This window comes from Falco biarmicus, chromosome 2 (genome assembly GCF_023638135.1).
Source record: "Falco biarmicus isolate bFalBia1 chromosome 2, bFalBia1.pri, whole genome shotgun sequence".
Lineage (NCBI taxonomy): Eukaryota > Metazoa > Chordata > Aves > Falconiformes > Falconidae > Falco > Falco biarmicus.
This window is the reverse complement of record NC_079289.1, coordinates 90,370,160-90,382,867: the sequence shown is the minus strand read 5'-3', so window position 1 is coordinate 90,382,867 and position 12,708 is coordinate 90,370,160. Positions and strand designations below refer to the sequence as shown.

Here is a 12,708-nt window from a genome sequence, read left to right as displayed (position 1 = left end):
TCTCCCTGATTCTCTGAGGCTGCAGGCAAAAAGCAACTGCTGGTGCAAACCAGCATAGCTCCAGCAGCGTGGGTAGCGTGGTGCCACTTTACACCAGCAGATGACCTGGCCATTGGGTTTAGGTCAGCAACACGACTGTAGCACGTGCAGCCTTCACTTGCCTTGCCAAACACACAGAGTAGGCAGAGCACGTTTCTTTCTTCTCAAGGGCTAGGGAAGAGCCCAGATGTCCCATTTGTGTCACAACGACTATACGAATCTGATGCTGACTGAATTTTCTCAACCGTGTGGTGCCATCCAGTGTCATTTTCCTGATCTTCGCCAAGCTCTCCCCCCTCGCACTGCCCTGCTTGATAGCGCTCACAGTGCAAGGGTGGTCAGAGGCATTTTATTGGAGAAACAGTCAAAGCAGGGAATTAAGATACAGCCTCATTTGGAGGCATTAGTGCCTGAGTCGCTGGGATGTCATTCAGGCGTGAGGACAGCCTGTGAAGGCTTTCAGATCACATGCGTGCATGACATTTAGAAGAGGTGGGTGACCTCATGGGAGATTATCTGAGAGATCTAAACCAGCCATAGAAAGTGGCATTGGAGGCTTTCATTTATCCTCACTAACCTTCAGCAATAAAAACAGAGGATGAGCGTACGGACATGCATGCAGGAAGTATGCGAGAAGTGCCGAGAACATTGTGAAAGCCAGAGGGATGGTAAACCATACCCTGGCTCCACTGACATGTGGCTGTCATGGAAAGAAGGATGAGGAGGAGGACACTATGTGCTTCACAGGGCACAGTACTTTATTTGATTTTTGTGTGTATGTGCATTTGCTATTTGACTGAGCAATAAGACAGTTAAGAATTTGTGCTTCTTTCCTGGTTTGTAGGGAAGCACAAATTCAGGTATTCTCTCAGCCCTCCTAATTCTACATACTGCCAGCCTTGGCAGCAACTGTGATGAAGTAGAGCCCTAATTATTCAAGCCCAGATTCTCCCATCACTCAACGTCCACTTCCAAACCAGCACCTCAGCACACACCAGGACTGTTGGTGGGGAGCAAGGAGCAAGGTGGTTTTCCTGATTTCAGTAACAGTAAGGATCCAAAGGGCCTCGAGATGTCTCCTCAAGTCTTTGGCCTTCCTCTAAGCAGTCATCTTTTGTGTCAGCCCAGCACATACCTTTCTCCAACCTGTTGGACCTGCTCTGGTGTCCCTGCCAAAAAATTGAGCAGGAAGAAAAAACTGGTGTGGCAGCAGGGATCTTCATAGCACTGAAATCACTCTTGCTCCCTGACTTGTTTCTCAAAGCAGAAACCTACACTTATGCCCTTTTCTGCCTCTCACTCCCACCTTCCCCATCTCAGTCTCCATGAGTCCACCCCAACTGCGTTGTGCCCCTACACTTGAGTCCATCTATTTATATGGATTCTTCTTGTGTCTAAGCAGGTGCGAATCCCTGCCCCTTGTGTCCAGACTTGCCTGGCATGGTCAACACCTATATGCTAAGGACAGAAAATACTGTGCGCTGCATCGTTGCTATGGTCAGTTCAGCTGCATGCTGACTTCTGCATTTCTGCTCAGGTCAGGGCTTGGATTATTGGTCTCCTGATAGAAGGGAGGTCTGCTAAGACCAATTCTGACCCTGCAATAACTAGCTAGGAAAGTCGTAAGTAACAGATGAATATAAAGTACTGTATTAGATGAAGAGTACTCTCAATAGAGACTATTGCAGTACCTGTAAAAAAACATTTACTAAGAATGCAACATCTGTAAGAAAGACAAATCTGATTCCAGTCTCACTTAGCATATAGCAAAGGATTGGGTCATTTTTCACAGTACAACATCCAGACAAAATCAAATTTAATTAGTTACCAGACAAGATTTACCAACCACCTGTGCATATGAAACCCACAGTCGGTATCGGGGCCAGAACACTGTCACTTCGCTATTGCACTTTCCTGTTGCACTTGCAATTAGTCACCAGTCTTCTGCAGGATATCTTTGAAAGCACCCATTTCATAGTTAAATGCAAAGGAATGTAGCGAGAAGGGAGTATAACATATGAACAGATGTGTTTATTTTATAAATGGCTTTAGACTGCTTCCAAAGACACAGGAAAACTGGATTTTACCAGGTTTGACTGATCTTATATCCAACCCTTGGTTTTTTGTCTCTAGAAAACTGTTTTATCTTAGCACTGCAGTACTTTTTGAGGGCTGAAAAACTGTCTTTAGGGGGAGTTTCCTTTGTAATTATTCATGCACAGTAGTACTAGGCAGCTCATATACCAAAATCAGAATTTTTTTTGCCAAGTGCTTTACTTAATCTGCTTCACTTATACAGCAAAAACTCATTCAAATTAAATGTGCACACATTAGGGAAACCAGGACTTAGTCATAAGGGCAAAAGAAAACTGTTTCAGCATTTTGGCCCTAAAGCTATTACCAAGAAAAATACAACTATTTCTCCTGGACAGTCTTCTCTGATTCTCTTCTCTCAACATCAATTTTTTATAATACAAAATGGCCAAAGTGCCGTATTTTTATGACATCTTCCCATAAATAATTTACAGACTGCATGGAACAAGAGACAAATAAAAGGGCCATCTTTATCACCTTTGCGATTGCACTGAACACAGTCCTGGTAAGATGCCCCTGAATTCAATGAACTGCCTCTCGAGACTTTGATTTTGGGAATTGCATCCATAAATACAGTTGCATATATAACTACAAATGTTTTACTGGTACAGTAGGTAAAGGAGTACAGTGTGGCCTTGATTTTGCTACCAAAAATAATAGCTTACACCAACACAGAAAATGCAAAACTGCCAGTTTAGTTCTGTAATTGAAGTTATGCATAAAGCCAAGCCTCCAGGGTTTTAAGGCAATTAACACTGTTTGTCTTAGAAATGCAGAAGCATTGCAACCTCTTAGTTGAAAGTGATTAAACCAGAGTAATCAATTGAAATACATTCAAACTTACCAAAAGTTTTCAGGTAACAGTAATTATTATTTTACCTTTATCTTTACCTCTAAGTTAAATGTGTTTGGATTTTTCTGTGCAGATGATCAGAGAAATCATTAGAGCGTGCTTTTGTTCAGTGGCTGACAATTAAAAATCTCTCCCCAAATGTGTTGAGGTCTTGGTGTCTCATTAGACTAAACCCTTTGCCGCAGGCACAGCATGATACCTATCTCTGGTTTTCTAACAGAGCATTTCTCCACCACGTTGTTGAGCAGCTTCTCAGAAAAACACATTCAGTTAAATTAAAGACATCTCTCTTTCAGCATTGGGATTAAAACAAAAAAAGAAGAAAAAATTACAGTGCAGAGCATTGGTAGGGAGTTAACAAAGGAAATTCTTCCTCCATCTTACTTGCACGGGACTTGGTGACACCAGGGCAACACTGTCCCTTTGATTTACTGTCACACCAGCACCATACAGAGACCAGAACACAGGGATGACATTGAAATCCAGTTATTTTGCTTTATTTCATGGGTTCCTCATAATGCAGGTTAGGAGTTGGGGGTGTGTGTGGGTGTGTGTGGAGTTTCTCTCTCCGTGGTTCAGTTACAGTAACTGTTTTGTTGCAATCATTCCTCTGGCTTCACGGCCTAGGGGTGGTCATGTATCACCTCATTAGTGAGGTGTTAATATATAGCTGTTAGCGAGTTTGGCTCATACTGACAAAGGCTGGCATGTAACCACATGAAAGAAGCATGTTTTTAGCATGATCTGTTATTATGTATTTCTGTCCTCATCTTTCATTGCAAGACCTGAATCTTTCGCTAATTTTGCACCAAAATGTAACATTTTGGGAGGGCAAAATTTTCCATGCCAGAAGCAATAGACTGCAGAGTTGCTTGAAGCACCTTTCATCTGTCTGTTGTACGCCCTACAGTCAGGTCCTTTCTCTAGGCAGGTGAGAAGTAACATCACCAGCACATGATGGTTCAGACCAGTTGTTAACAGTTTGCTAGCTGAGACATGGAGTGCCTTCACAGCCTCCTTGTTTTCTAGTTCTTAGATACTAATTTTATGCTTTAATAAAGACTCATTGTTGTGCTAAGACCTAACTCAGGGTCCTCACTGACCCCTATGGCCCATAGCTGTCAGCCTCGAGATAGTTTAAAAGCAGATATATTTTGAAATTTCATTTAAGATGAAAATGAATCTGAGAAAAAAATATTATTTGCCTCTGCCAAGCCCTCCCCACCATTAAGAAGTTTAAGTGGCTACTGGGGCCACCCCTCCGTTCGGGAGCAAGGAGTTGAAACCTGGCAAAAGCAGCACACTTCTTTGTCAGGGGTGGGGTTTTTTTTTCCCCTTACACATTCAGATGTGATGTCTGTGATGTGGTCCCAGATCTCCCCATCCCTTGGATTTTCCACTATGAAGTTTCCTAACTATCAAAGGAGGGGAAAAACGTGACTTTACCTTTCCACAGTTTTCTGAAATTAGTATTTTTAAAGTGAGTAAATAATAATAAAAGCTGAGGCCCTGACTCATCTCACCTTGCGCATGCTTCTGGCTCAAGGGACTGTGTGTTTTCTCCTCTTTTTATCACTTCCATACTGGCAGGAACAATGCAGAGCCCAGTATCAGTGAGTGATAATGCAGCGTTAGGGAAAATTGTTCTTTTTCTATTGAATAGACATGTTAATCTTATCGGTATGTAAATGAAAGGTGCTTCTGATGCATTCTGTCTCCTGGCATTTCCATTTCAACCTGTCTTTCGGTGATGTTCACCTCCAAGGAATATATTGAGGGAAATCAGCCATGAGCTATAAGGATGAAGCAGGATGGTAAGCAACGTTGGTATTGTATATGGAAAGTAGAACATATCCTTTTAATTGAGTTGCAATGAGTACAGCTCCTTTCTAATTTCCTGTACAAAGCACATGTAATAACTTAAAATAAAAAAATATTGCCAGTTAGCTTTTGTGTTATCTGATGGAGCAAATGAGAATTTAATGGATGTCATTGTTAGTAATATTCAACTTGAAATCTGTTTTCTAACCAGAATAATTATCTTTATTTTAATTGAATAAACAAGAGCCAGGCAGAGAGTTTCAGAGCATGTAGAATAGTTTCAATCAACAGTAGAAGAATATTATTACAAAACAGGTCCTCTAATCCATTAACAGTAAATAACACGAGCGACCAAGGAGACACAGTGCATTACATTTCTCTTAACAATAAGATCTCATTTCCAAAAATAGAATATGCATCAAACAGTCTTCATTTATGTACAGTCCATATAAAACAAGTGTCGGGGATTAATCACTGTACGAAAGGGTTGCTGTGATCATACATGATTTTTGCTCGGCACCAGTATTTCAAAGTCCCCTTTTCATTTGGGCTTTTGAAGATAGTAATCCTTCAACCTATACTCAGGGGCATGTTCCATCGAGGCTGGATGACCTGTTTATTTTAATAAAGGTTGCAGATTTTCTGTGAGCTAGATCACATCTTGTATTTTCATTGTGCAAAGTGAAGGTGATGCATAAATATCAGAACACCAGTGCATTTTAGATTCTCAAGAAAAAGAAATACTTTGGCTCTACAACATAAGAGAAATTTAGTTAAACTCACCAGAAAGAACATCCCTTTTAATATTTTAGTTTCCTTTATTACACTTGATACATTATTCCTGTTCTGTAACTAGGAGTACACTACAGGAAATTAGATGTTACATTCTTAATTTATTCTGCATTTTGTCAAATCATTTTAAAACTGTTTTGTCCATATTGATTTTTTTTCAAAAGGAAAGAAACCAAATTAATTGCAAATATTGATTATTTTTTTAAAAAAGTATTCTACTTTCACTCAAAATTCAAATTACACTATTCCCTGTTCTGAGGTCAAAATAATTCCTGAATATATACACACACATTACTAGTTGTGTTTGTTTTTTATTTCAGTGGTACTTTCTTATGTTAAACAAAATGGACAACAGAAAAGTGTTGATATAAATGTACAAAGAAGATGCTTCCTATGGGCTACCACGGAGTTAGGAAGTTCAGTCTTCATACAGATATATAAAGCATTTCAAATTATCTCCATTCATTGGAATCCATTCATTTTCTCTTGTCAGACCTGTATGACAGATACAAGACCAGAAATTAAATCATTTATCAGTGCACTCACAGGTATTTTCAGAGCACACAGAAAAATACCTGCAAGTTGTGAGGGGGAGTATATTCCCCACACCTGCAATTTTGCTTTTCACTTGTTTACACCCAACCTTGGGGAATACTGAGTGGGCGTGAAACAAATCTTTTTGATCCACTAGCTTTTTCCGCCTACACTCCAAATCTCTGTCTGATGAAATTTCATGACTCTGCTAAGAGCTCAGGGCTTTAATGCCTTCAGTTCTGTCCTCAGTACGGGTAGCCATGACTCCTACCCCATCCCATTGCCCAGCTGCCCCCGGCTGCCTGGCAGGACACAGAGGGCTCCTGGCCTGCCCCTGCCCTCGAGAGAGCAGGGTCCAACCCCACACGTACCCTGGGATTCATCCCCAGAGAAGCCCAGCACTGCTTCAGCAGGCACAGGTGGCAAATCCTGCCGTACGGCACAGCAGCGTGGCCGTGCTGCAGGTACTAGGGATGCATCAAATGTATAAAAGTTAAAACAGTATTTAATGCTACCAGTAAAGACTATTTACTGGTGTGTGTATATATATATATATGTGTTTGTGTGTGTGTGTATATATTATTTTTAAATTATTTCTTTTTCAGCTGCTTTGATCACCCTCTTGTCTTGCTTTCTCTGTACTGCCCACTGGAGTCCTTACTGGCAGCGAGTCTCCCTTGCCTCCTGTCCAGTCTGAACAGTCCCAGGGATTTTCAGCCTCTCCTGTTTTGGTGGTGTGTCTGTTCCTGTAACTATTTTTGGCACAACTCCACTCCCCTCCTGTTTCTGCTTTAATTTTCATGACTGACCAGCACCGAAGGCAGCATTCTAGACATGGTAGCATCGTATTTTCTGTGCTGTTTGTATAAATCCAGCTGGAGTTAATTTATTTACTTATGTCAGGTGAGGTGGGGAGGCATTTAACTGCTGTCTGGGGAACAATGAGTAATTTCCGTTGACTTGTCTACAGCGACTTTTCCCTGCATAGTCACAGCTCATTCGGAGCCCATCATAGGGTCTGTTCCTGTTGTCTTTGAAGTTAAGAGACATCAGTGGTTGCTGTTGATATTGGTGGTTCCAGACAGCTCAGTACTGAGGAAAACAGGTTTTGTGATTAACTTTCAAAAGTTCAAGACACTAACTTTCTCGGCATATATGTTTATTCAGCTGAGATATAAGCATTTGAGGGGGGGGGAATATCAAGTACCTCTGGTCTGGGTAAATTTTATTGAACTCACGAAGTTTTAACAAATGCTTGGAAAGCAGAGAAAAAGCCACAGGACAGAGAAAAAAATGGCAATCTTCTGTATTTCATGATGTGTTATATAAAGTGAGTTTTCGCTGTGCTCCTGAAGGTATGTAGGCTGTACACATTTAAAGAAATAATGGAGGGACATTCAAAAGCCTGGAATTGCCTAGCTTTGGGAAGAAACACTTCCCTGGAGAAAAGAGGTGCTATTAAAAGAAACCCTGCACGGCTTGCACTAACTGCTCAAAAGTGTTGGCAACTTTTGAATAAACAAGCCAAAAGTTAATAGACTTGAAAAAAAGTGAGGGTGTGCCATTGCCCACAAGAAAGAGGTCATAAAACCACATGCAGTGCCAATACCGCTCTGTGGCCGTTAGCAAGCAAACAACGTAATCGTCTTGTAGCCTGATTCGGTGAGGCAATGTGCTGTTCTATTTCTGCTGAAATTTCCTTCCAGTCAGGTAATTTTAGGTACTTATCTTTCTGATCTTAAAACAAATGCCAACTTTAAGGCTGTATTTGATGGCTCCCCGGGATATGCACGCACGTGTAACCCTGTCCTATGTAATTACTGCCTGCCTACACACGCTCTCCATGTGTTTCAGTTGAGTGTTCTCCTTTCTCTTTCAAACTGTTCTTTGCCCGTTCCTGAATATCACAAGGTGACTGTTTTCCAGTGGTGGGTGGATAAAACATTGCTGGCAGTGATTAAACTCAAGCACTCAAGCCCGGGATTGGGAGAGAGAGTGTGCAGAGTGCAGCGGGCGCAGCTGAGCGTGATGTGGTCCTCGGCGGCACAAGGGTTTTCTGATCCTTCTGCTGACAGAGGCCAGCGTCAGCTTCTGCTTCCAGACACATTGTGGGTGGGTTTGTGGTGTGAAGGACAGCTACAATGTAGCATTCTGGTTTTTAGGATTGCATGATATTTTTTATCATGTAAGATAATCACGCAGATTCAGTGTCTTAGATGGTAAGGCTGTGTTTCCTGCAGGTGTCATCCTGGAAGAGACATCTGCCCTGCGTGGGAGATCCATGCTTATCTTCTCCAAGCAGTTTAGCCTTTTAGCCTTTCCTTATTTCCTGAGCTCCTCATAACACCTGTCCTGTGCTGTGCACACCGAGCACCCAGGGATCTTGGTGATAAGGGTACAAAGAAGATGGAGCCAGGCTTCCCTCAGTGGTGCCCAGTGACAGGACAGGAAACAACAGGCACAAATTGAAACACAGAGAATTTTACCTCAAGAGGAAACAAAATGTCTTTGGCTGTCAGGGTGGTCAAACACTGGCACAGGCTGCCCAGAGAGGTTGTGGAGTTTCCATCCTTGGAGATATTGAAAACCCGACTGGGTATGGCCCTGAGCAATGACCCTGTCCTGAGCAGGGGTTTGGACTCCACGACCTACAGAGGTGCTCTCAAGCCTCAGCCAGTTTGTGAGTCTGGGAAGAGGTTTTGTAGGTCCCAAGGGAAGCTGTCCTCCACTCACAAAGGCCAAGGTGGATTTGTGGGCCAGGTGCAGGGTCCCTGCTTGCCCCTGCTCTGCTGTGGAGCTGTCAGTGAGCTTACAAACTAAAACAACAAGCTGTTATATACTGTATTACTGTGCTGCTCATCGTCCGAGTAATCTGGCTGCTGGGATCACTTTTAGCCATATGCTCTTTCTTCAAATACTCCTTTATCCTGCCTTCATTTCCTCATCGATCCCAGACCTTTGACAGCCATCTCCTGCTAAAATCAGTTTTAATATCACTTAATAAATACTTCTGTGGCCTCAGGGCAGAAAGGTCCTAACTGGCACCATATCCCATCCAGCTGAGCAAGCAGCTGTCTTCTTCCTCCTCCTGTGGCAGGGTACTCTCACTAGGCAGTGGACCCAACAAAAGATCTGCTGTCTCCAGTTCTCCCAGTCACAACTGAGACATAGCAGCTCTAGTCAAAGGAAACCCAGTCTTCTAAAAGGCCATGCACCTACAAGACTAGTTTATCAGCAGGAGGAGCAAAAGAAAAAAAAAAAAATACTGTAGTGCCCAAGAGCCCTGCCATTTGCCATCCAAATGCAACCAAGTTGCCATGATGATAAACCTTGCCTCAGTGCTCAGGTGCTGAGGGAAATCAAGCCTGCTGTTCTCAAATTTTGTCTAAAGCACACTGCTTGCAAGCAGTGCTATTTTAACACCTACTAATAATATTACCTTTCTCTCAGATGTACTTTCTGCTCTCTGGTTGCTTATAATTGCTACCTGAACTGCCTTTGCAGTCAGCAGACCCTCTGTTATCTCCCCGTGATGTTTCAATGCACTCAGACCTCCCTCCGTCCAGCTCCAATTCTCTCTCTCCCAGGTCCCAAAGGCAAGTTATTTTTAGAACTCAAACTCCTCCAGAGATCAATGGGAGTCTGAAAACTCAAAAATAGGTTGCTTACGGTACATTAATAATCCTCACAGTTAGGTTCCCCAGTTAGTCTTTCAGCTGCTGCAGCTTATCTACCAGAACCTCCCTTGCCACTCCAATCAACCTTATTATACTGAACAACACTGCCATTTTAAAGAAAACAGAAAAGAATGTACTTGAGAGCAAATGCTTAAATGTTGTCCTGATTAAGGATAGACATAAGCACATGCTTAGGATCTTCTTTGAATCATGGAATTAGAGGGCTTTTCAGCCCTCAAGACTTTCTCCGTTCCCTCTCTGAGAATCTGCAGGGCTGTGGTTTGCAGTCAGTGTAATGCCAGTGTTAGCTTCTGGGACAAAAAAGTCTGGGTCCCTGCGCTTTCTAACCACAGGGGAAAGCAATGGCTATGTTTATGTAAAAAAATGTTTTAATTTATGTGCTATTCAACATAGATGCAACTTCAAAAATAAAATTAAATAAATCCCAAAATCACACTTTTTCCTTCTTCAAAATTACAGTTTTTAACATTGCATCTCCCTGTTATTCCCTGAAAATATGCCCAAACTAGTTAGCAGCAAGCAGATGAACGATTTGCTCTAAAAAAAGCTCCAGTAATTCCAACTGTCTGTATTTTCTGTTCTTATACAACATGTTAGCTGAAAGAAGTTGAAACATGAAATGAATCCTGATTTTGGCTGTATCTCCATATGTGCAATAAAATGACCACATTCAGTCCTATTGTTATATAGTTAAAGACCATGTGTGAATCACCTGGGGGCTAAATACAATTTGTCTTCATTTGAACAGTTTCCAGCCTTATATACTTAACCCTAAGGTTCTGTTAAGGCAGCCTGTTTTATAAGAGCAAGGAAGGAGAAACAGTCTTATCCTATTATTTTTACAAAATTTTATTCTTTTTCTATTATTGTTTTACGATATCTTTATATCATAAATAATTCTATTTTCCCAGGGGAAAATAATTTTATTGTTGTTTTACAAAGGAGAAAACAGTCATATCCTATTAGCACTTCATAGAAAATCAGTGATTATAGCAAGTGCACCAAGGTTCAATAAATGCCTCCCACTCAACAAGCTTCCAAAGCGGACGACCACATGATGTTTACTCCTCACCAGAACCCATTTATAGATCTCTTACTCACCACTATCACATTTATACATGCAATATTTAAGAAAAGGCAGCAAGAAGCCCTCTGTTCGGGAGTGGATGGGAGGTTATAGTTGGAGAACTGTGTGTTTTCTTTACAATACTATTTAACCAAGCTGTGAAGCATGACTTAAATCATGCAAACTCTAAAGATTATAATCAACTGAAAGCATTCATTGCATACTGTGGGCATTGCACATGGACAACATGTACAGCTACTTGGGGGAAATTTTACACTGATTGGAAAAAAGTGGTAACAGGGTCAAAAAATACCTCTTCAAAAATGCAAGTGGGAAATGAAGGTAATGACTTTGTATGGAGTTAGGAGACCTAGGAAAGAGTTTTGTTCCCACAGCTCTTACATGACATCTGGCCATTCCTAGCAAATAGCACCCTGGGAATGAAAAGGGTATCAGTTTCAGTAAGGTAAGAAGGGGAGAGAGGTATGAACTTCTGCTAGTCTGGAGCAGAATTATCTTAGAATTACAAGCACACTGATCTTAGACTGATCTTAGAAGGAAAACCTCGGGAAAAGGTAAATCCAGGGGCATGTCTTCTTTGATTACTCTAGTGAATTTGGAATGTGAAATAAAGCTGGACTATCTCCCTTGACTCTTTAATTCTCCCGCACATCTGCTAAAAGCTTTGTCCTTTCTGAGACAGTAACCTGGAGTGCCAAGGGATCTGTTTTAATTCGTCTGCCCTCACTTCACTTCGGTGGGCACCGCTCGCTAAGATCATCCTCTCCTGTGTAATTACTTTAATATTTATATCCTATCGGAATCACTGTCCACACAGATGGCAGAAGAAGCAGCAGGAAGTCAAATGTGCTCCAGGTTAACACATAAATATTGTGATGGGATGTCGGAGAGAGGGTTTAGGTTGCGAAGAGGAGTTCATCCTTTGACTCCCTCCCAGTGATAACTGGTTGACTAAATGAAAAAGCCTACTTTAAATTAAACAATGCTTTCTTGCATGCTTTTTGCAAATTATTTCAACACATATTTTATGTTTCTGTCAGGATAATAATAGCAACTCTTGTATATCTGAGCATCTTTCTTATATCTTTTAATATAGATTTGCTCTCATGGATATTTTCAGATCCAGGGGAGCCTGTTCTAGGTGGCCCTACCTGAGCAGAAAGGCTGGACCAGATGACCTCCAGAGCTCCCTTGCAACATCAGCCGTTCTGTGATTCAGTGAAATACTGGAAGGATTAAGTAATTTCTCTTTTTTTCTCTCTCTCTTTTTTTTGCATTTTACTTACAGTTAATTGAAATATGTGGGGAAGCAGGTAAAAATGGACATTTAGGTTGTGCATACACATACACACAGTTTCAAAACAAAAAAGGTCAGAACATTTATCCTTTAGATTTGTCTCACAAAAAATGTGGGCATAAAAGATGTCTTTTCCACTGAAATAAAAAGTATTTTTTTAATAATGAACTTTGATTATCTTCACCATGAAGAAATTATTGAAAGCCATATGCTCACTTTATCATGCATATGTTGTTCCTCAAATTAATTTACGTCTGTCTTCAGGCAGTATGATGTGGGGTACTAAGGGCAGGTTTGACCCTTTCCATTGTCCGTGGTTCAGTAGTGGACGCACAAGGGAGCTGCAATCAAGCTGTGTAACAGCATGTCTAGTCAGCCGCAACAGACCTTTTTATTTAAGACAAAAAAAAACGGTCAAGTGAAAACATTCCCCATGTTACACCGTTGTCAAAATTTCTTGTTACCTACACTGATACAAAGCTTTATCAGCAAA

The 12,708-nt window shown here is 41.3% G+C and overlaps 1 protein-coding gene across 3 annotated transcripts in view; it reads right to left on the bottom strand.

The window, feature by feature from the left end:
* Positions 1–4,770: 4,770 nt before the first annotated feature.
* The window catches only part of SMPX (small muscle protein X-linked), a 44,379-nt gene continuing 36,441 nt past the window's right edge, over positions 4,771–12,708 (bottom strand). For 2 of the 3 annotated variants that reach the window (XM_056330009.1, XM_056330011.1), the window contains exon 5: positions 4,771–6,094. The gene's annotated coding sequence lies outside the window, so the exon portion shown is untranslated. The remainder of the gene's footprint in view (positions 6,095–12,708) is intronic. The other variant, XM_056330008.1, reaches the window with a different exon arrangement.